The following is a 24223-nucleotide window of genomic DNA, read 5'->3' as shown; positions in this document are numbered from 1 at the left end:
AAACTCCCATATGTTTATTTAATCATCAATATACATCAAATATTGAAGTTTGAAATATATCTCAACTTGGTTTTAAATCTACCTATAGGTATTGTTCTTATAATTTTAACAATAACAATCATTGTCGCTGCTACCTTCCTTTTTCTTTCCCCCAAACTTTATTTCTCGCTCTCCTTCTGATTTTAGATCTCGCACGCCATAATATTAACATAATACATTGTCTAACTTTGTTACTATCTATTTTGCTTCTCTTGGTACCATGTTCGTACACATATAGGCTAGAAGTCTACCCCTTTCGTTTTGAGCGATTAATACGTGTATAGTTGTGAGTCATAATTTCGATTTAGTCAACTTTGTAATATTCAATTATGCCTTTTTCCATATACATCTTGTTTTTATTTTGAAATCTACAATAAACAAGTAATCCTTATTTACATTTGCTCTTTCGTTCTAAATTTGGAAACTTGATTTAAAATGCAAGTTTCATTGTATTTTTCGTTAAAAGTAATATACAAGATGAATACTCTTATGCTTATAATTTTTCTATATCCGGAAAATATATGTGAAGGATATATTTCCTTATGTTTCTTCTTTTCTTTAAATACATCAAAATTTTTGAATTTTACGATTATCTATTCTCTAAATGATTGTTTTTGTAGAAACACTAAACTATGAATGCACTATTTTCAAAGATTAACATTTTTACACCTTTCTTACAATAGTATTCTACTTTGCAATTTTCAGTGAGTTACTAAACTCTCAAACTTGTTTTCATAAGTATTCTGACTCCTCGTAAACTTGAATTTGTCCTGACTTAGACAATTGGACAATTTCTCAAAAGTTTAATACAAATATTTCTATACAAATTCCTTTAATGACGACTTAAACCTTTAACCTTAATTAATCTTTATATTATTTTACTGCTTTATTTGATCGCCACACATGTATCTTCATTGTGTTGGAATTATTACACATTTTGATAATAGTGAGATTAATTATCATTTCTAAACATACATTTTGATAACAGTGAGATTTTTATCACTTCTAAGCACTTAAAGTGCTATCTACACAATGTGATTTAATTTACCATAAACTTTCACCGCCTTCATTAGAAACAATGACTCTCTAATTATATATACTCTTTGAATATAGTTCTATTATTGTAAGAGTAACCGTAGTAGTAATTATAGCCTCGGATATCCTCAATCATTTCGTAATTTATTTTGTAGATGACTTAAATAGCCTTTACATTTGAGATGTACCAAAGCTTCGTTGCCTACCCTTACTACGTATTTTTAGGAACTTACCCTCGATCGCTTCCCTTTCATTCGTGCTACCCCTTCTTATTTCGAAATATATATTTTCCAGAGGTAATATCTAACCCTAATCTCTTCTTTATTAGGTGGCGAATTAACACTTAGTGCTAATTTAGAATGCAACTTAAGCATCAATGCGGATTTAACGCTCAGTGCAGTTGGTGATTCAGCAAAACTTATACCGCTCTTTTAATTCAGATAATATCTAACTAGATGATCTTTTTCAACTAGGTCACCATGGTTGGATCATGATTTCCATGATCCTAATTTCTCGCAATCTAGACTGTAGAACTAGAATTAGGGAAACATTAATTTGATTATAGCTAAAGATTTGGGCTCTTCCCTTGAGGAATTAACCCAAAATAATCAAAGAGCTCTTCAAGTCATCACCTCTCAAATTATACAATTTTATCCGGCTGAGTTCTAATAGAATGTGTCATGAATTGAATTTCGGGACGAAATTCTTCTAACCGTGGGAGACTGTGACAACCGTCAAAATTCGAGTCGTATCTAGATTTGACTAGACTTAGTTGCACATATAGGCTCTACACACACTAGACTTAGTAACTGGAAGCTAAGTTATAACCTACTAGAAACCTGGAAACAATTAGAATCAATGGATAGTGTACTTAGATTTCACATTGATATGTGAATTCTACATCTACTGAGCTGTAGTGACTATCCATATTTGGGTCACTCTTTGACTCGAACAAAATTTCATGAATCATATACACACATTATGCACTTGACCTAGTTGTAGAAATTAGGTCGGAGTCTCATAGAAACTTAAGTCAAAGTTGTAGACTAGGACTAGTATACTTGATTCCTCAATTTCGCTTGAATCTCGGAATCACTACATAGAATGCCAATAAACCGATAAAAAAAAAATATTACAAACATTATTTCTAACTTGAATAAGAGTTATGAAACTCTAAAATAGTTTGAAGTCTCAAAATTTAATTAATTTTGATATCCAAAGACTTACAAACTCTCAAAAACCCTAAATGCCCTAAAAACTCATATTTATAAACTTTAACCTTAAAAATTTCTATAAAAATAATTATGAAACTTATAATATGATCTTATAATAATAAAAATTATGAGAATGCAATTAAGAAAAATAAAATTTAAGTCATTAGTATTTAACCTTATTTTTATGCAAAAAAATCAAGGTTTTGAGAATGAAAATTAAAATAAGGTGCATATTTTATAAAAACTTGATATTTTTATAAAATAAAGTTATAATTTTATAAAATTTAAGAGAGGGAGACCCTCTCTCCACTCCAAAGTCGGACTCCCTCCTCCCAAGATGCCTCTCCTCTTCCCAACACAAAATGATTCTTCTTCTCTCTCACACTCCATCTTCCCTCATTTTCTCTCATTTCTCTCTCACACTCTCACACACATTTTCTCTCTTCCTCCTACTATGAACCACGAAATTTTACAGCCAACATGTCCAAGAACACTCAAGATACTCAAAATCTTCATCATCTAATGGTGTTCATTAAGGTAGAACACCATTTCTTTTCATTTTCCTTCAAGTTTTCATGGATTTTCTTGCATTTCTTTGTTCTTCTACACCATTCTAATGAAAGATCATGAACACATAAACATACACACACACAAACTCATGGTTTTGATGATGATGGTGGTAGTATTTCACCCAAAAACAACATGCATGTTGTTAATGGTGAAATCCAAGGACCAAAACCTAAGTCAAAATCAACATAATGCCCTTTTATACAAGTTTTGGGTAAAAATCACCACATGCATCCAAAGTTTTCTATCAAAAACGATTTTTGAACATTTCAAACTCATGAATGGTCTTCAAAACAACATGCATGTGATGATCTTCAAGTTTAGATGCTTGATGATCAAAGTTGTTGTTAAAAAGCTTTCAAATATGTTAATGAAAGATTTATTTCCAAATAAATATCTAAAAATCATTTTCTGACCAAATCCGATTTTTCCCAGATTCTCATCAACAAAATAAGATGCTCTGTAAATTTCCAGAAGATAATTCATTTTTCTCGAATTATTATAATTAATGCAATAAAATAGGGCAATAAATCATATAAAATACTTACAGAGGTCTATAAATCCGGAATAAATTCTTGGATGACCCCTATGGTGAATAATGACCTCTCATTAAATTTAATCGATTTATGATGCTGTTTAGTATGATTTTCCATTTTCTTTTTGTTTGGGTATAATAAATCACAAACCCACTTTAGGAAGTGTGAAAATTGTATCTTACCTGTGTTGGGAGACGGAGAAAAATAATTTCAGAATTTTTCATCATGTCTTCCTATTTTTCCCAACTTTTGGTAATTATAATGGCCTAAAAATAGGAAAAATAGTTCTGATTATCCAAAATTCATGAAATTTTACCAGAACATCATTTTGTACAGTATGAGGTCACATACAAATGTTGATGATTTTTATGTACTGTATACTATTTTTCTCCTATTTTCTAAGGTTAAATACACTTAAATACACATAAATACCCAAAACCGGATTATACAATATGAAAACCACTTTTAGTATTTTTCCCAGATTACTTACACTTTAAATGATGTTACAAAAAATTTCGGTAATTTATTTTAACTGTTTATTATTTATTCTTCAATTAATGATTATTTAAGGGGATAAAACAAGGAAAAATAGAAATACCCACTGAAAAATATCTTTTATATTTTTCCCAGCCTAGTTATGTATAATAACAGTTAAATAAAAAGTTTGGATAATTTTTGGAAACTTTTTTATATTTATTTCACATTTTATTAGAATAAATGCATAAAAATCATAAAAATTGGTTAAACAGTTTAGAAACCCATTTTTATATTTTTCACAGATTAAGTATGTGTAATGACATTACTATAAAAAGTTTGGGGCACTTTCTTAACTGATTTCTATTTTTCATGAATTTTTATATATTTAGAAAATTAAATATATGAAAAATGGTTATGCATATCCATAATCCATGAAAAACTATCTGGTAGTCCTTTTAAACATTTAGAACCAAAATATGAAGTTTGGTAATTTTTATTTACTGTTTAGTATTTTTCATAATTTTATGGTTATTCAATAAACTAAAGTGTTGAAAAATCGTTAGACAAATCAAAAATTCAAGAACATTTATCTTGAGGTCTTTTACTTCAATTAAAACTAAAATGCAAAGTTTGGGAAATTTTAGAACTAAATTGATTTAGTTTTGAATATTTAATCATTGGAACACCTCTAAAATGTTAAATATTAACATTTCAATAATGGAAATTTTCCGCTTAAATTGTTAAATAACAATTGATTCTTTGAAACTTAATTTCCACAGAAAAATATTTATAATTTATCAATATTCAATTGTGACTCAGTATTGGCATAATTCTATTGGAGTAGTAAGTATACTAGTGTTACATTTCGATTAGAGACTCACTAGTGAATACCAATATGGTAGGAATCGGTAGTGGTACACGTGGAACATAGTCAAGGCACCATTTGCATCATCTCAATGTATTGTGAGTATTCGCCACTCCCCTTTTTCGGTTTTTATGTTTTGGGGTGGAAAAGCATGTCCTAAACTACTTATGTTCGTTGTATTTATTTGACTCGTATAAATTTGGTTACTATATTTTGCATATTGTGAATATTCACCACTCCCCTATTTTCGGTTTTTAAATGTTTTGGGGTGGAAAAGCATGTCCTAGACTATTTATATTCGTTGTATTTATTTGAGTCGTATAAACTTGGTTGCTATATTTTGCATATTGTGAGTATTCACATACTCCCCTATTTTCAGTTTTTATGTTTTGGGGTGGAAAAGCATGTCCAGAAAAACTATAATTTTCATGTTGTATTTAAATTGATTTGTATCAAACATGATTGCTATTGTATTTCTATGTTTCTTTATGTATGTCTATGCAACACGGAACATGAGAACTTATCGTACTAAGGTCCTTCCCTTATCACTAACCATTAACTCTTTGAGCCAATGGTCATTATGGATAGCGCTATTAGGAATTGACAACTCCTCACTCGCCCTATTGCTGGAGTGCATGATACCATATTCATCTATGGAACGATAAGCATAGATCTCGATAGGGCTTCAGTCATAGGTTTGGTTGAGACTCATTGTTTGCTCATACACATACAAACTCGTTTCTCGTTATAGCAATAAACTTGTTATCAATAATAGCAATCAACTGGTTTCTCATTATAGCAATGAACTTTATTTCTCATTACAACAACAAACTTTTACTAGTGGAAACTTATATACATGTTTTAGCAATGAAATTGTTTGCTCCTTGTAGCAACGAAATTGACAGCTCATTTTAGCAATGAAACTTGTTTACTCGTTTGAGCAACGAACTTTATCTTCCATGAAAATATGAATGTTGCATCTTATTCGGGCAATATACTTTATCTCTCATGATGACAAAGAACGTTGCTTTTACAAACTTATTTACTCATTTTAACAATATACTTGTATTATTGGAAACTTTTATCAAAACTTTTGATTTCAACCCATGGAACCAAGATTATTTTGTTTATTTGTGAGTACTCACCAACTATTTTATAGTTGACGCTCGTTTTACATGCTTTTTCAGGAATTATCGAGTAAGTGGCACTTAGGGACACTTCACTGTTAGGAGCATTTGCATGTGTTGTATTCCAATTTTCATTGTAATTTCTTTTCAAAGTTGTTCAAACCCATTGTAAAATTGTAATGATTTTTAATACTATGGTTGGTGTTGTCTTTTAACTTTTGCTATGAAACCCTTTGTACTGCTACGCCCTGTGTTTCCGCTTTAGCGGGGTGTGACAGGAAATGGTATCAGAGCCGAAGGTTATAGAGAATACCGGTTTTCATTTGGAGAACCACAACTATAGCCAAAAAAAAATTTCAAAATGTTTTTAAAATACCGAACGTACTACTAGTATAACTAATTCGAGTACGCATTATTGGACTCTAATTAAGTATAGCCTGGCCAACTATGCTTAATTAAGGAAATTTAATGCAAGGCTTGAAACAGTTATAGTAGAATTATGTTCAAAACGATTTTCAGCTTGAACTTTTGAAAAACAAAGTTTTTCGGTGTGCGTACGGGCATTGCATATTATAGGCATTCATCTAAGTACACTTAGAAACTAAGTACACTTTTACCACAATGCCTTTATTTAGAAATATTCTTATCCCTTATCAAGTGCTAGGTTAACCACTTAGGTTATATCACTAGCCACTCTAGGAGCAATGCACTTAGTACTGAGAATGAGTATTCCTTGGTAGCTATTGACTTTAGATGTAAGGTTAGTAGCTAGATATACACTAGTAATAATCATAAGTCGAAACCTATACCAATTATTCCTCAATACCTCTTCATCGTCTTCGTACTAGAGTTACGACTAGGAAAAAGCATTTCGATATCGACACGAATGATAATTGGAGTATCGCGTCAGGAGGTAGATGAGTCGCCACTAAGTAATCACTTGGATACCATTAGCAGACATTCCAGATTCGACTCAGGAGGAGACACAGAGGTTTAACCCATTGCTACCCATACGTGAGACCTTATTAATACTCTACGATTTAACTCTATGTTGTTTCCACCTTGAGCTTCAAACTTAACATAGGATGTCCCTTTGACCTCTATAAAAGGCTGTGAAACTGCATTGACACCATAAAACGTTTTTCAAATAATTTTTTTCTTGTTCTTTATCTTGGGAAAAAGACATCGGTACTCATCTTAGTATTTAAGTATGATTAGCTATACTAACATACTTATTCCTTACTTCTTAATCTTCCATCGAAAAATTATTTCGCTTCATCGGTTTTATTTATTATCGATAAAATATTTTATATCCACTTCATTCAACTTAGTAGACATGTCCTAACAATTTAAGCCATATTCTCGCTAAAACTCTTTTGACAATTTGCTTTAACTTAACGATTTTCTCCAAAACTCAACTTAACCAATATTGGTTTTTACCTTGCTATTTCAATTTCATTTCAAATCCATTTCAATGGATAGATGTGCTTTTAAAGGGCATAGAAACCATTTTAAACCTTGATTACCATTTTGGCACGTTTTCGAAAAACTTAGAAACATTTTCTTTTATAAAAGTGTTTAAATTCTATGCTATAAAACATAGACATATGACATTGAAGTTCATATTACGCGTAAAAGCTTCATCGGATCTTTCAAACCACTTTTGTTTTAAGTCTTTTGACTACTTTCTCATTTACGCATTGTACAAAACTTAAATGTGTATTCTAGTAACCTAACATGGTAGTGTTACAACTTTCCAATCCAAATGTGCGTAAAAGACATCATTGATGCCTACATTTCAAAACACACCTTATTTGTTTATTTTATTTCAAATTAGTTTTATAATTTGTGTTTATAAAACTTACAACATTGCAAAACTTAGTGTTCACTTTTAAACTTGCAGCGACGTACTTTTGACAATGCACAATTATTCATCTAAATATGTTAAGTCTTTACTTTATCTGTTTTAACCATTATTGGACCCTAATCAAAAAGGTCAAAATTGTTAGATTTTGAATTACAAGTTTTAGTGTTTCTTCTTTTTCACAAATGGAGTTTAGCTTAATAGATAACTCGTGAATTTTTAGAAATCCTTAGCAAACACTTTAAAACTCCCATATGTTTATTTAATCATCAATATACATCAAATATTGAAGTTTGAAATATATCTCAACTTGGTTTTAAATCTACCTATAGGTATTGTTCTTATAATTTTAACAATAACAATCATTGTCGCTGCTACCTTCCTTTTTCTTTCCCCCAAACTTTATTTCTCGCTCTCCTTCTGATTTTAGCTCTCGCACGCCATAATATTAACATAATACATTGTCTAACTTTGTTACTATCTATTTTGCTTCTCTTGGTACCATGTTCGTACACATATAGGCTAGAAGTCTACCCCTTTCGTTTTGAGCGATTAATACGTGTGTAGTTGTGAGTCATAATTTCGATTTAGTCAACTTTTTAATATTCAATTATGCCTTTTTCCATATACATCTTGTTTTTATTTTGAAATCTACAATAAACAAGTAATCCTTATTTACATTTGCTCTTTCGTTCTAAATTTGGAAACTTGATTTAAAATGCAAGTTTCATTGTGTTTTTCGTTATAAGTAATACACAAGATGAATACTCGTATGCTTATAATTTTTCTATATCCGGAAAATATATGTGAAGGATATATTTCCTTATGTTTCTTCTTTTCTTTAAATACATCAAAATTTTTGAATTTTACGATTATCTATTCTCTAAATGATTGTTTTTGTAGAAACACTAAACTATGAATGCACTATTTTCAAAGATTAACATTTTTACACCTTTCTTACAATAGTATTCTACTTTGCAATTTTCAGTGAGTTACTAAACTCTCAAACTTGTTTTCATAAGTATTATGACTCCTCGTAAACTTGAATTTGTCCTGACTTAGACAATTGGACAATTTCTCAAAAGTTTAATACAAATATTTCTATACAAATTCCTTTAATGACGACTTAAACCTTTAACCTTAATTAATCTTTATATTATTTTACTGCTTTATTTGATCGCCACACATGTATCTTCATTGTGTTGGAATTATTACACATTTTGATAATAGTGAGATTAATTATCATTTCTAAACATACATTTTGATAACAATGAGATTTTTATCACTTCTAAGCACTTAAAGTGCTATCTACACAATGTGATTTAATTTACCATAAACTTTCACCGCCTTCATTAGAAACAATGACTCTCTAATTATATATACTCTTCGAATATAGTTCTATTATTGTAAGAGTAACCGTAGTAGTAATTATAGCCTCGGATATCCTCAATCATTTCGTAATTTATTTTGTAGATGACTTAAATAGCCTTTACATTTGAGATGTACCAAAGCTTCGTTGCCTACCCTTACTACGTATTTTTAGGAACTTACCCTCGATCGCTTCCCTTTCATTCGTGCTACCCCTTCTTATTTCGAAATATATATTTTCCAGAGGTAATATCTAACCCTAATCTCTTCTTTATTATGTGGCGAATTAACACTTAGTGCTAATTTAGAATGCAACTTAAGCATCAATGCGGATTTAACGCTCAGTGCAGTTGGTGATTCAGCAAAACTTATACCGCTCTTTTAATTCAGATAATATCTAACTAGATGATCTTTTTCAACTAGGTCACCATGGTTGGATCATTATTTCCATGATCCTAATTTCTCGCAATCTAGACTGTAGAACTAGAATTAGGGAAACATTAATTTGATTATAGCTAAAGATTTGGGCTCTTCCCTTGAGGAATTAACCCAAAATAATCAAAGAGCTCTTCAAGTCATCACCTCTCAAATTATACAATTTTATCCGGCTGAGTTCTAATAGAATGTGTCACGAATTGAATTTCGGGACGAAATTCTTCTAACCGTGGGAGACTGTGACAACCGTCAAAATTCGAGTCGGTTCTAGATTTGACTAGACTTAGTTGCACATATAGGCTCTACACACACAAGACTTAGTAACTGGAAGCTAATTTATAACCTACTAGAAACCTGGAAACAATTAGAATCAATGGATAGTGTACTTAGATTTCACATTGATATGTGAATTCTACATCTACTGAGCTGTAGTGACTATCCATATTTGGGTCACTCTTTGACTCGAACAAAATTTCATGAATCATATACACACATTATGCACTTGACCTAGTTGTAGAAATTAGGTCGGAGTCTCATAGAAACTTAAGTCAAAGTTGTAGACTAGGATTAGTATACTTGATTCCTCAATTTCGCTTGAATCTCGGAATCACTACATAGAATGCCAATAAACCGATAAAAAAAATATTACAAACATTATTTCTAACTTGAATAAGAGTTATGAAACTCTAAAATAGTTTGAAGTCTCAAAATTTAATTAATTTTGATATCCAAAGACTTACAAACTCTCAAAAACCCTAAATGCCCTAAAAACTCATATTTATAAACTTTAACCTTAAAAATTTCTATAAAAATAATTATGAAACTTATAATATGATCTTATAATAATAAAAATTATGAAAATGCAATTAAGAAAAATACAATTTAAGTCATTAGTATTTAACCTTATTTCTATGCAAAAAAATCAAGGTTTTGAGAATGAAAATTAAAATAAGGTGCATATTTTATAAAAACTTGAAATTTTTATAAAATAAAGTTATAATTTTATAAAATTTAAGAGAGGGAGACCCTCTCTCCACTCCAAAGCCGGACTCCCTCCTCCCAAGATGCCTCTCCTCTTCCCAACACAAAATGATTCTTCTTCTTCCTCACACTCCATCTTCCCTCATTTTCTCTCATTTCTCTCTCACACTCTCACACACATTTTCTCTCTTCCTCCCACTATGAACCACGAAATTTTACAGCCAACATGTCCAAGAACACTCAAGATACTCAAAATCTTCATCATCTAATGGTGTTCATTAAGGTAGAACACCATTTCTTTTCATTTTCCTTCAAGTTTTCATGGATTTTCTTGCATTTCTTTGTTCTTCTACACCATTCTAATGAAAGATCATGAACACATAAACATACACACACACAAACTCATGGTTTTGATGATGATGGTGGTAGTATTTCACCCAAAAACAACATGCATGTTGTTAATGGTGAAATCCAAGGACCAAAACCTAAGTCAAAATCAACATAATGCCCTTTTATACAAGTTTTGGGTAAAAATCACCACATGCATCCAAAGTTTTCTATCAAAAACGATTTTTGAACATTTCAAACTCATGAATGGTCTTCAAAACAACATGCATGTGATGATCTTCAAGTTTAGATGCTTGATGATCAAAGTTGTTGTTAAAAAGCTTTCAAATATGTTAATGAAAGATTTATTTCTAAATAATTATCTAAAAATCATTTTCTGACCAAATCCGATTTTTCCCAGATTCTCATCAACAAAATAAGATGCTCTGTAAATTTCCAGAAGATAATTCATTTTTCTCGAATTATTATAATTAATGCAATAAAATAGGGCAATAAATCATATAAAATACTTACAGAGGTCTATAAATCCGGAATAAATTCTTGGATGACCCCTATGGTGATTAATGACCTCTCATTAAATGTAATCGATTTATGTTGCTGTTTAGTATGATTTTCCATTTTCTTTTTGTTTGGGTATAATAAATCACAAACCCACTTTAGGAAGTGTGAAAATTGTATCTAAAACTTTTCGCAGCTCTTACCTGTGGTGGGAGACGGAGAAAAATAATTGCAGAATTTTTCATCATGTCTTCCTATTTTTCCCAATTTTTGGTAATTATAATGGCCTAAAAATAGGAAAAATAGTTCTGATTATCCAAAATTCATGAAATTTTACCAGAACATCATTTTGTACATTATGAGGTCACATAAAAATGTTGATGATTTTTATCTACTGTATACTATTTTTCTCCTATTTTCTAAAGTTAAATACACTTAAATATACATAAATACCCAAAACCGGATTATACAATATGAAAACCACTTTTAGTATTTTTCCCAGATTACTTACACTCTAAATGATGTTACAAAAATTTTTGGTAATTTATTTTAACTGTTTATTATTTATTCTTCAATTAATGATTATTTAAGGGGATAAAACAAGGAAAAATAGAAATACCCACTGAAAAATATCTTTTATATTTTTCCCAGACTAGTTATGTATAATAACAGTTAAATAAAAAGTTTGGATAATTTTTGGAAACTTTTTTTATATTTATTTCAATTTTTATTAGAATAAATGCATAAAAATCATAAAAATTGGTTAAACAGTTTAGAAACCCATTTTTATATTTTTCACACATTAAGTATGTGTAATGACATTACCATAAAAAGTTTGGGGCACTTTCTTAACTTATTTCTATTTTTCATGAATTTTTATATATTTAGAGAATTAAATATATGAAAAATGGTTATGCATATCCATAATCCATGAAAAATTATCTGGTAGTCCTTTTACACATTTAGAACCAAAATATGAAGTTTGGTAATTTTTATTTACTGTTTAGTATTTTTCATAATTTTATGGTTATTCAATAAACTAAAGTGTTGAAAAATCGTTAGACAAATCAAAAATTCAAGAACATTTATCTTGAGGTCTTTTACTTCAATTAAAACTAAAATGCAAAGTTTGGGAAATTTTAGAACTAAATTGATCTAGTTTTGAATATTTAATCATTGGAACACCTCTAAAATGTTAAATATTAACATTTCAATAATGGAAATTTTCCACTTAAATTGTTATATAACAATTGATTCTTTGAAACTTAATTTCCACAGAAAAATATTTTTAAATTATCAATATTCAATTGTGACTCAGTATTGGCATAATTCTATTGTAGTAGTAAGTATACTAGTGTTACATTTCGATTAGAGACTCACTAGTGAATACCAATATGGTAGGAATCGGTAGTGGTACACGTGGAACATAGTCAAGGCACCATTTGCATCATCTCAATGTATTATGAGTATTCGCCACTCCCCTTTTTCGGTTTTTATGTTTTGGGGTGGAAAAGCATGTCCTAAACTACTTATGTTCGTTGTATTTATTTGACTCGTATAAATTTGGTTACTATATTTTGCATATTGTGAATATTCACCACTCCCCTATTTTCGGTTTTTAAATGTTTTGGGGTGGAAAAGCATGTCCTAAACTATTTATATTCGTTGTATTTATTTGACTCGTATAAACTTGGTTGCTATATTTTGCATATTGTGAGTATTCACGTACTCCCCTATTTTCAGTTTTTATGTTTTGGGGTGGAAAAGCATGTCCAGAAAAACTATAATTTTAATGTTGTATTTAAATTGATTTGTATCAAACATGATTGTTATTGTATTGCTATGTTTCTTTATGTATGTCTATGCAACACGGAACATGAGAACTTATCGTACTAAGGTCGTTCCCTTATCTCTAACCATTAACTCTTTGAGCCAATGGTCATTATGGATAGCGCTATTAGGAATTGACAACTCCTCACTCGCCCTATTGCTGGAGTGCATGATACCATATTCATCTATGGAACGATAAGCATAGATCTCGATAGGGCTTCAGTCATAGGTTTGGTTGAGACTCATTGTTTGCTCATACACATACAAACTCGTTTCTCGTTATAGCAATAAACTTGTTATCAATAATAGCAATCAACTGGTTTCTCATTATAGCAATGAACTTTATTTCTCATTACAACAACAAACTTTTACTAGTGGAAACTTATATACATGTTTTAGCAATGAAATTGTTTGCTCCTTGTAGCAACGAAATTGACAGCTCATTTTAGCAATGAAACTTGTTTACTCGTTTGAGCAACGAACTTTATCTTCCATGAAAATATGAATGTTGCATCTTATTCGGGCAATATACTTTATCTCTCATGATGACAAAGAACGTTGCTTTTACAAACTTATTTACTCATTTTAACAATATACTTGTATTATTGGAAACTTTTATCAAAACTTTTGATTTCAACCCATGGAACCAAGATTATTTTGTTTATTTGTGAGTACTCACCAACTATTTTATAGTTGACGCTCGTTTTACATGCTTTTTCAGGAATTATCGAGTAAGTGGCACTTAGGGACACTTCACTGTTAGGAGCATTTGCATGTGTTGTATTCCAATTTTCATTGTAATTTCTTTTCAAAGTTGTTCAAACCCATTGTAAAGTTGTAATGATTTTTAATACTATGGTTGGTGTTGTCTTTTAACTTTTGCTATGAAACCCTTTGTACTGCTACGCCCTGTGTTTCCGCTTTAGCGGGGTGTGACAGGAAATGGTATCAGAGCCGAAGGTTATGGAGAATACCGGTTTTCCTTTGGAGAACCACAACTATAGCCAAAAAAAAATTTCAAAATGTTTTTAAAATACCGAACGTACTACTAGTATAACTAATTCGAGTACGCATTATTGGACTCTAATTAAGTATAGCCTGGCCAACTATGCTTAATTAAGGAAATTTAATGCAAGGCTTGAAACAGTTATAGTAGAATTATGTTCAAAACGATTTTCAGCTTGAACTTTTGAAAAACAAAGTTTTTCGGTGTGCGTACGGGCATTGCATATTATAGGCATTCATCTAAGTACACTTAGAAACTAAGTACACTTTTACCACAATGCCTTTATTTAGAAATATTCTTATCCCTTATCAAGTGCTAGGTTAACCACTTAGGTTATATCACTAGCCACTCTAGGAGCAATGCACTTAGTACTGAGAATGAGTATTCCTTGGTAGCTATTGACTTTAGATGTAAGGTTAGTAGCTAGATATACACTAGTAATAATCATAAGTCGAAACCTATACCAATTATTCCTCAATACCTCTTCATCGTCTTCGTACTAGAGTTACGACTAGGAAAAAGCATTTCGATATCGACACGAATGATAATTGGAGTATCGCGTCAGGAGGTAGATGAGTCGCCACTAAGTAATCACTTGGATACCATTAGCAGACATTCCATATTCGACTCAGGAGGAGACACAGAGGTTTAACCCATTGCTACCCATACGTGAGACCTTATTAATACTCTACGATTTAACTCTATGTTGTTTCCACCTTGAGCTTCAAACTTAACATAGGATGTCCCTTTGACCTCTATAAAAGGCTGTGAAACTGCATTGACACCATAAAACGTTTTTCAAATAATTTTTTTTCTTGTTCTTTATCTTGGGGAAAAGACATCGGTACTCGCCTTGTACTCGCCTTAGTATTTAAGTATGATTAGGTATACTAACATACTTATTCCTTACTTCTTAATCTTCCATCGAAAAATTATTTCGCTTCATCGGTTTTATTTATTATCGATAAAATATTTTATATCCACTTCATTCAACTTAGTAGACATGTCCTAACAATTTAAGCCATATTCTCGCTAAAACTCTTTTGACAATTTGCTTTAACTTAACGATTTTCTCCAAAACTCAACTTAACCAATATTGGTTTTTACCTTGCTATTTCAATTTCATTTCAAATCCATTTCAATGGATAGATGTGCTTTTAAAGGGCATAGAAACCATTTTAAACCTTGATTACCATTTTGGCACGTTTTCGAAAAACTTAGAAACATTTTCTTTTATAAAAGTGTTTAAATTCTATGCTATAAAACATAGACATATGACATTGAAGTTCATATTACGCGTAAAAGCTTCATCGGATCTTTCAAACCACTTTTGTTTTAAGTCTTTTGACTACTTTCTCATTTACGCATTGTACTAAACTTAAATGTGTATTCTAGTAACCTAACATGGTAGTGTTACAACTTTCCAATCCAAATGTGCTTAAAAGACATCATTGATGCCTATATTTCAAAACACACCTTATTTGTTTATTTTATTTCAAATTAGTTTTATAATTTGTGTTTATAAAACTTACAACATTGCAAAACTTAGTGTTCACTTTTAAACTTGCAGCGACGTACTTTTGACAATGCACAATTATTCGTCTAAATATGTTAAGTCTTTACTTTATCTGTTTTAACCATTATTGGACCCTAATCAAAAAGGTCAAAATTGTTAGATTTTGAATTACAAGTTTTAGTGTTTCTTCTTTTTCACAAATGGAGTTTAGCTTAATAGATAACTCGTGAATTTTTAGAAATCCTTAGCAAACACTTTAAAACTCCCATATGTTTATTTAATCATCAATATACAATAAATATTGAAGTTTGAAATATATCTCAACTTGGTTTTAAATCTACCTATAGGTATTGTTCTTATAATTTTAACAATAACAATCATTGTCGCTGCTACCTTCCTTTTTCTTTCCCCCAAACTTTATTTCTCGCTCTCCTTCTGATTTTAGATCTCGCACGCCATAATATTAACATAATACATTTTCTAACTTTGTTACTATCTATTTTGCTTCTCTTGGTACCATGTTCGTACACATATAGGCTAGAAGTCTACCCCTTTCGTTTTGAGCGATTAATACGTGTGTAGTTGTGAGTCATAATTTCGATTTAGTCAACTTTTTAATATTCAATTATGCCTTTTTCCATATACATCTTGTTTTTATTTTGAAATCTACAATAAACAAGTAATCCTTATTTACATTTGCTCTTTCGTTATAAATTTGGAAACTTGATTTAAAATGCAAGTTTCATTGTATTTTTCGTTATAAGTAATACACAAGATGAATACTCGTATGCTTATAATTTTTCTATATCCGGAAAATATATGTGAAGGATATATTTCCTTATGTTTCTTCTTTTCTTTAAATACATCAAAATTTTTGAATTTTACGATTATCTATTCTCTAAATGATTGTTTTTGTAGAAACACTAAACTATGAATGCACTATTTTCAAAGATTAACATTTTTACACCTTTCTTACAATAGTATTCTACTTTGCAATTTTCAGTGAGTTACTAAACTCTCAAACTTGTTTTCATAAGTATTATGACTCCTCGTAAACTTGAATTTGTCCTGACTTAGACAATTGGACAATTTCTCAAAAGTTTAATACAAATATTTCTATACAAATTCCTTTAATGACGACTTAAACCTTTAACCTTAATTAATCCTTATATTATTTTACTACTTTATTTGATCGCCACACATGTATCTTCATTGTGTTGGAATTATTACACATTTTGATAATAGTGAGATTAATTATCATTTCTAAACATACATTTTGATAACAGTGAGATTTTTATCACTTCTAAGCACTTAAAGTGCTATCTACACAATGTGATTTAATTTACCATAAACTTTCACCGCCTTCATTAGAAACAATGACTCTCTAATTATATATACTCTTCGAATATAGTTCTATTATTGTAAGAGTAACCGTAGTAGTAATTATAGCCTCGGATATCCTCAATCATTTCGTAATTTATTTTGTAGATGACTTAAATAGCCTTTACATTTGAGATGTACCAAAGCTTCGTTGCCTACCCTTACTACGTATTTTTAGGAACTTACACTCGATCGCTTCCCTTTCATTCGTGCTACCCCTTCTTATTTCGAAATATATATTTTCCAGAGGTAATATCTAACCCTAATCTCTTCTTTATTAGGTGGCGAATTAACACTTAGTGCTAATTTAGAATGCAACTTAAGCATCAATGCGGATTTAACGCTCAGTGCAGTTGGTGATTCAGCAAAACTTATACCGCTCTTTTAATTCAGATAATATCTAACTAGATGATCTTTTTCAACTAGGTCACCATGGTTGGATCATGATTTCCATGATCCTAATTTCTCGCAATCTAGACTGTAGAACTAGAATTAGGGAAACATTAATTTGATTATAGCTAAAGATTTGGGCTCTTCCCTTGAGGAATTAACCCAAAATAATCAAAGAGCTCTTCAAGTCATCACCTCTCAAATTATACAATTTTATCCGGCTGAGTTCTAATAGAATGTGTCACGAATTGAATTTCGGGACGAAATTCTTCTAACCGTGGGAGACTGTGACAACCGTCAAAATTCGAGTCGGTTCTAGATTTGACTAGACTTAGTTGCACATATAGGCTCTACACACACTAGACTTAGTAACTGGAAGCTAAGTTATAACCTACTAGAAACCTGGAAACAATTAGAATCAATGGATAATGTACTTAGATTTCACATTGATATGTGAATTCTACATCTACTGAGCTGTAGTGACTATCCATATTTGGGTCACTCTTTGACTCGAACAAAATTTCATGAATCATATACACACATTATGCACTTGACCTAGTTGTAGAAATTAGGTCGGAGTCTCATAAAAACTTAAGTCAAAGTTGTAGACTAGGACTAGTATACTTGATTCCTCAATTTCGCTTGAATCTCGGAATCACTACATAGAATGCCAATAAACCGATAAAAAAAATATTACAAACATTATTTCTAACTTGAATAAGAGTTATGAAACTCTAAAATAGTTTGAAGTCTCAAAATTTAATTAATTTTGATATCCAAAGACTTACAAACTCTCAAAAACCCTAAATGCCCTAAAAACTCATATTTATAAACTTTAACCTTAAAAATTTCTATAAAAATAATTATGAAACTTATAATATGATCTTATAATAATAAAAATTATGAGAATGCAATTAAGAAAAATAAAATTTAAGTCATTAGTATTTTACCTTATTTCTATGCAAAAAAATCAAGGTTTTGAGAATGAAAATTAAAATAAGGTGCATATTTTATAAAAACGTGATATTTTTATAAAATAAAGTTATAATTTTATAAAATTTAAGAGAGGGAGACCCTCTCTCCACTCCAAAGTCGGAATCCCTCCTCCCAAGATGCCTCTCCTCTTCCCAACACAAAATGATTCTTCTTCTCTCTCACACTCCATCTTCCCTCCTTTTCTCTCATTTCTCTCTCACACTCTCACACACATTTTCTCTCTTCCTCCCACTATGAACCACGAAATTTTACAGCCAACATGTCCAAGAACACTCAAGATACTCAAAATCTTCATCATCTAATGGTGTTCATTAAGGTAGAACACCATTTCTTTTCATTTTCCTTCAAGTTTTCATGGATTTTCTTGCATTTCTTTGTTCTTCTACACCATTCTAATGAAAGATCATGAACACATAAACATACACACACACAAACTCATGGTTTTGATGATGATGGTGGTAGTATTTCACCCAAAAACAACATGCATGTTGTTAATGGTGAAATCCAAGGACCAAAACCTTAGTCAAAATCAACATAATGCCCTTTTATACAAGTTTTGGGTAAAAATCACCACATGCATCCAAAGTTTTCTATCAAAAACGATTTTTGAACATTTCAAACTCATGAATGGTCTTCAAAACAACATGCATGTGATGATCTTCAAGTTTAGATGCTTGATGATCAAAGTTGTTGTTAAAAAGCTTTCAAATATGTTAATGAAAGATTTATTTCCTAATAAATATCTAAAAATCATTTTCTGACCAAATCCGATTTTTCCCAGATTCTCATCAACAAAATAAGATGCTCTGTAAATTTCCAGAAGATAATTCATTTTTCTCGAATTATTATAATTAATGCAATAAAATAGGGCAATAAATCATATAAAATACTTACACAGGTCTATAAATCCGGAATAAACTCTTGGATGACCCCTATGGTGAATAATGACCTCTCATTAAATTTAATCGATTTATGTTGCTGTTTAGTATGATTTTCCTTTTTCTTTTTGTTTGGGTATAATAAATCACAAAACCACTTTAGGAAGTGTGAAAATTGTATCTAAAACTTTTCGCAGCTCTTACCTGTGGTGGGAGACGGATAAAAATAATTTCAGAATTTTTCATCATATCTTCCTATTTTTCCCAATTTTTGGTAATTATAATGGCCTAAAAATAGGAAAAATAGTTCTGATTATCCAAATTTCATGAAAGTTTACCAGAACATCATGTTGTACAGTATGAGGTCACATACAAATGTTGATGATTTTTATCTACTGTATACTATTTTCTCCTATTTTCTAAGGTTAAATACACTTAAATACACATAAATACCCAAAACCGGATTATACAATATGAAAACCACTTTTAGTATTTTTCCCAGATTACTTACACTCTAAATGATGTTATAAAAATTTTTGGTAATTTATTTTAACTGTTTATTATTTATTCTTCAATTAATGATTATTTAAGGGGATAAAACAAGGAAAAATAGAAATACCCACTGAAAAATATCTTTTATATTTTTCCCAGCCTAGTTATGTATAATAACAGTTAAATAAAAAGTTTGGATGATTTTTGGAAAATTTGTTTATATTTATTTCAATTTTTATTAGAATAAATGCATAAAAATCATAAAAATTGGTTAAACAGTTTAGAAACCCATTTTTATATTTTTCACAGATTAAGTATGTGTAATGACATTACTATAAAAAGTTTGGGGCACTTTCTTAACTGATTTCTATTTTTCATGAGTTTTTATATATTTAGAGAATTAAATGTATGAAAAATGGTTATGCATATCCATAATCCATGAAAAATTATCTGGTAGTCCTTTTACACATTTAGAACAAAAATATGAAGTTTGGTAATTTTTATTTACTGTTTAGTATTTTTCATAATTTTATGGTTATTCAATAAACTAAAGTGTTGAAAAATCGTTAGACAAATCAAAAATTCAAGAAAATTTATCTTGAGGTCTTTTACTTCAATTAAAACTAAAATGCAAAGTTTGGGAAATTTTAGAACTAAATTGATTTAGTTTTGAATATTTAATCATTGGAACACCTCTAAAATGTTAAATATTAACATTTCAATAATGGAAATTTTCCGCTTAAATTGTTATATAACAATTGATTCTTTGAAACTTAATTTCCACAGAAAAATATTTATAATTTATCAATATTCAATTGTGACTCAGTATTGGCATAATTCTATTGTAGTAGTAAGTATACTAGTGTTACATTTCGATTAGAGACTCACTAGTGAATACCAATATGGTAGGAATCGGTAGTGGTACACGTGGAACATAGTCAAGGCACCATTTGCATCATCTCAATGTATTGTGAGTATTCGCCACTCCCCTTTTTCGGTTTTTATGTTTTGGGGTGGAAAAGCATGTCCTAAACTACTTATGTTCGTTGTATTTATTTGACTCGTATAAATTTGGTTACTATATTTTGCATATTGTGAATATTCACCACTCCCCTATTTTCGGTTTTTAAATGCTTTGGGGTGGAAAAGCATGTCCTAAACTATTTATATTCGTTGTATTTATTTGAGTCGTATAAACTTGGTTGCTATATTTTGCATATTGTGAGTATTCACGTACTCCCCTATTTTCAGTTTTTATGTTTTGGGGTGGAAAAGCATGTCCAGAAAAACTATAATTTTAATGTTGTATTTAAATTGATTTGTATCAAACATGATTGCTATTGTATTGCTATGTTTCTTTATGTATGTCTATGCAACACGGAACATGAGAACTTATCGTACTAAGGCCCTTCCCTTATCTCTAACCATTAACTCTTTGAGCCAATGGTCATTATGGATAGCGCTATTAGGAATTGACAACTCCTCACTCGCCCTATTGCTGGAGTGCATGATACCATATTCATCTATGGAACGATAAGCATAGATCTCGATAGGGCTTCAGTCATAGGTTTGGTTGAGACTCATTGTTTGCTCATACACATACAAACTCGTTTCTCGTTATAGCAGTAAACTTGTTATCAATAATAGCAATCAACTGGTTTCTCATTATAGCAATGAACTTTATTTCTCATTACAACAACAAACTTTTACTAGTGGAAACTTATATACATGTTTTAGCAATGAAATTGTTTGCTCGTTGTAGCAACGAAATTGACAGCTCATTTTAGCAATGAAACTTGTTTACTCGTTTGAGTAACGAACTTTATCTTCCTTGAAAATATGAATGTTGCATCTTATTCGGGCAATATACTTTATCTCTCATGATGACAAAGAACGTTGTTTTTACAAACTTATTTACTCATTTTAACAATATACGTGTATAATTGGAAACTTTTATCAAAACTTTTGATTTCAACCCATGGAACCAAGATTATTTTGTTTATTTGTGAGTACTCACCAACTATTTTATAGTTGACGCTCGTTTTACATGCTTTTTCAGGAATTATCGAGTAAGTGGCACTTAGGGACACTTCACTGTTAGGAGCATTTGCATGTGTTGTATTCCAATTTTCATTGTAATTTCTTTTCAAAGTTGTTCAAACCCATTGTAAAATTGTAATGATTTTTAATACTATGGTTGGTGTTGTCTTTTAACTTTTGCTATGAAACCCTTTGTACTGCTACGCCCTGTGTTTCCGCTTTAGCGGGGTGTGACACATACGCATAGCAAGGAAGTCACAACCCCTAGGGCTTTGTTGGGAGTTAGTTCTAAGATTATTATATGGAATGTTTGATATCTTCTTGGTATATTTTCAGCATGGTGGTTACCAGACGATTTGTGACTAGATTCGGATCAGGATCAGGAGGTGGTGGTCAGGAGGGACCGACAGTGCCCGAGGTTATTGTTCAGATGAGGTGGGATGAGCAGGGCGCCAGGATTCGAGAGATCCTACATGAAGAGGTTGCTACTCTGTTCCGGGCATAGTTTTCCGAGATATTTGGGTCTATTAAGACCGCCATGGTTGAGTACTTTGACGAGTTCTATGCAGCGATTGCTGAGACGGCTGTCGCAGCAACTACCACAGCTGTAACGGCGGCAGGGGGAGGAGCCAGTCGGGCTTTCCATTACCCGGACTTCGACAACATGAAGCCCCCTACTTTTGACGAGACTCAGGATCCGATCATGGCCATGAGGTGGCTATCTGACGTGGAGGGATGCTTCTTCACATGTTCATGCCCTGCTGACCAGAAAGTCAGGTGTCCTCTGAACCTGCTGAGGTCCGGAGCAAAGGATTGGTGGAGGTTGATTACTGGATCATATTCGAATGAGCAGCGGGCTGCGGTTGCTCGGGTTCGATTTCGGGATATGTTTTGTACCCGTTATGTCTTGCGGGTTGATCGGGAGAGATTGGCGCAACTGCTGTAATGGCGGTAGGGGGAAGAGCTAGAGGCCAGGATAGGCCAGTATTGTCCATTGATCAAATTCTGGAGATGATTTTTGTGGAGGTATCCCATATTTTGCAAGAAGAATTGTTTGGTGTTGTGAACCAAGTCACCGCCAGGGTGATCGCCAAGCTCGAGGAGAAAATTATGGCCCTACAAATTGTGAGAGATGTTGCTATTGGGATGAATATTGCGGGAGTGCCGGTTATAGGGTCACAACTAGGAAAGAGGAAAAGGGACTTTTCAGCAGAGGACGAAGAGTTGGAGGATGCTGAACTGGGCACTGGAAGTTAGGAGGGTCAGGAGGTATGTGGAAAGTGTGGGGGAATTTAGGTGCTTCAAGTGCGGAGAGAGATGGCTTCTGCAATGGGATTGCAAGAAGGATCATATATGCTTTCACTGGCACCAACCAGGTCATTTCACTTCCCGCTGCCCTACTTGGGGGCGGAAGGAATTTGGATTCCAACGGTCATCGTTCCTCATGAGGTCAAAGTCAAGCCGCAAGAAATCTCTGGTATGTAATTGGAAACCCCCATTCGGTAATAATATAATGGTCAAATTGTCTTTGATCGGTATTTGTCTTGCCTTGGGTAACGCCCGTAGATCCGGGCTAGTCAATTTAAAGACAATAGGGGTTGAAAATGACTTTTCGACAAAATATTATTTAAAATAAATAATCGTAACTTAGTTGTAGAATATGTCTCAAGGGTTCCGTACATATAAAGAACGCCGAAATTCGAAGAACGCCGAAATTCGAGTTATAACGAAGAAGTTATGGTTCGTCGAAGTTTTATGGCAAAACCAGCACGACACCGGGAGAGGTAAATAGTGAATTTACGATAGATAGATTTTTAGCATTATCGATCTGAATGAGAGTTGTAGAATATGTTAAACCGAGAACATCCATAAAAAGAACGCCCAAATCTGACTTCGTATGAGGAAGTTATGAATTTTCTAAGATTTTGCATAGCAGTGCACGGCCCGAAACTCGAATTTTAATTCGAGCGGTTTTTTTCTTACGCGACCTAAATGAGAGTTGAAGATCTCATTAATAGGAACTCAATGGTAAAAAGATAGACGAAAACGAAGTCCGTTTGAGGGAGTTGCGAATTCTTCGCGGTCATTTAGCAGTCTAACCTCCTCGTACTGTTAAATTTAAGATCAGTCGAGAATTAGCTGATAGAGTCTAAATGAAAGTTGTAGATCTTGTTTTTACCTACACGTGGAAAAAAAGAATGTCAAAAACGGAGCTTGTATGCGAAATTTATGAATTTTTGAAAATCAGTTGATTTCCACCTTGTGTGCGATGCCACGTGTCAGCACCAGAGCCTGGCTCACGAAGTGAATATCAAAAATTCACGATGTGAACCTTCCTCCA

At 31.7% G+C, this 24223-nt stretch overlaps 3 long non-coding RNA genes across 3 annotated transcripts; all 3 read left to right on the top strand.

The window, feature by feature from the left end:
• The first annotated feature begins 2617 nt into the window (after positions 1 to 2617).
• Positions 2618 to 6058, top strand: LOC145076745 (uncharacterized). Its single transcript, XR_013692783.1, has 3 exons — positions 2618 to 2825; positions 4771 to 4831; positions 5921 to 6058. It is a non-coding gene; the product is annotated as an uncharacterized LOC145076745 (long non-coding RNA).
• A 4593-nt stretch (positions 6059 to 10651) lies between these two features.
• LOC145072253 (uncharacterized) lies at positions 10652 to 14060 on the top strand. The gene is made up of 2 exons (XR_013690958.1): positions 10652 to 10791; positions 13906 to 14060. It is a non-coding gene; the product is annotated as an uncharacterized LOC145072253 (long non-coding RNA).
• A 4602-nt stretch (positions 14061 to 18662) lies between these two features.
• LOC145076764 (uncharacterized) lies at positions 18663 to 22041 on the top strand. Its single transcript, XR_013692795.1, has 3 exons — positions 18663 to 18788; positions 20752 to 20812; positions 21902 to 22041. It is a non-coding gene; the product is annotated as an uncharacterized LOC145076764 (long non-coding RNA).
• The last annotated feature ends 2182 nt before the right edge of the window (positions 22042 to 24223 follow it).

The sequence above is a fragment of the Lactuca serriola genome, chromosome 9 (genome assembly GCF_051521515.1).
Source record: "Lactuca serriola cultivar US96UC23 chromosome 9, Lser_US96UC23_V15, whole genome shotgun sequence".
Classification (NCBI taxonomy): Eukaryota; Viridiplantae; Streptophyta; class Magnoliopsida; order Asterales; family Asteraceae; genus Lactuca; species Lactuca serriola.
Note: the sequence above shows the minus strand (reverse complement) of the source record. Positions and strands in the feature narration are given on the sequence as shown.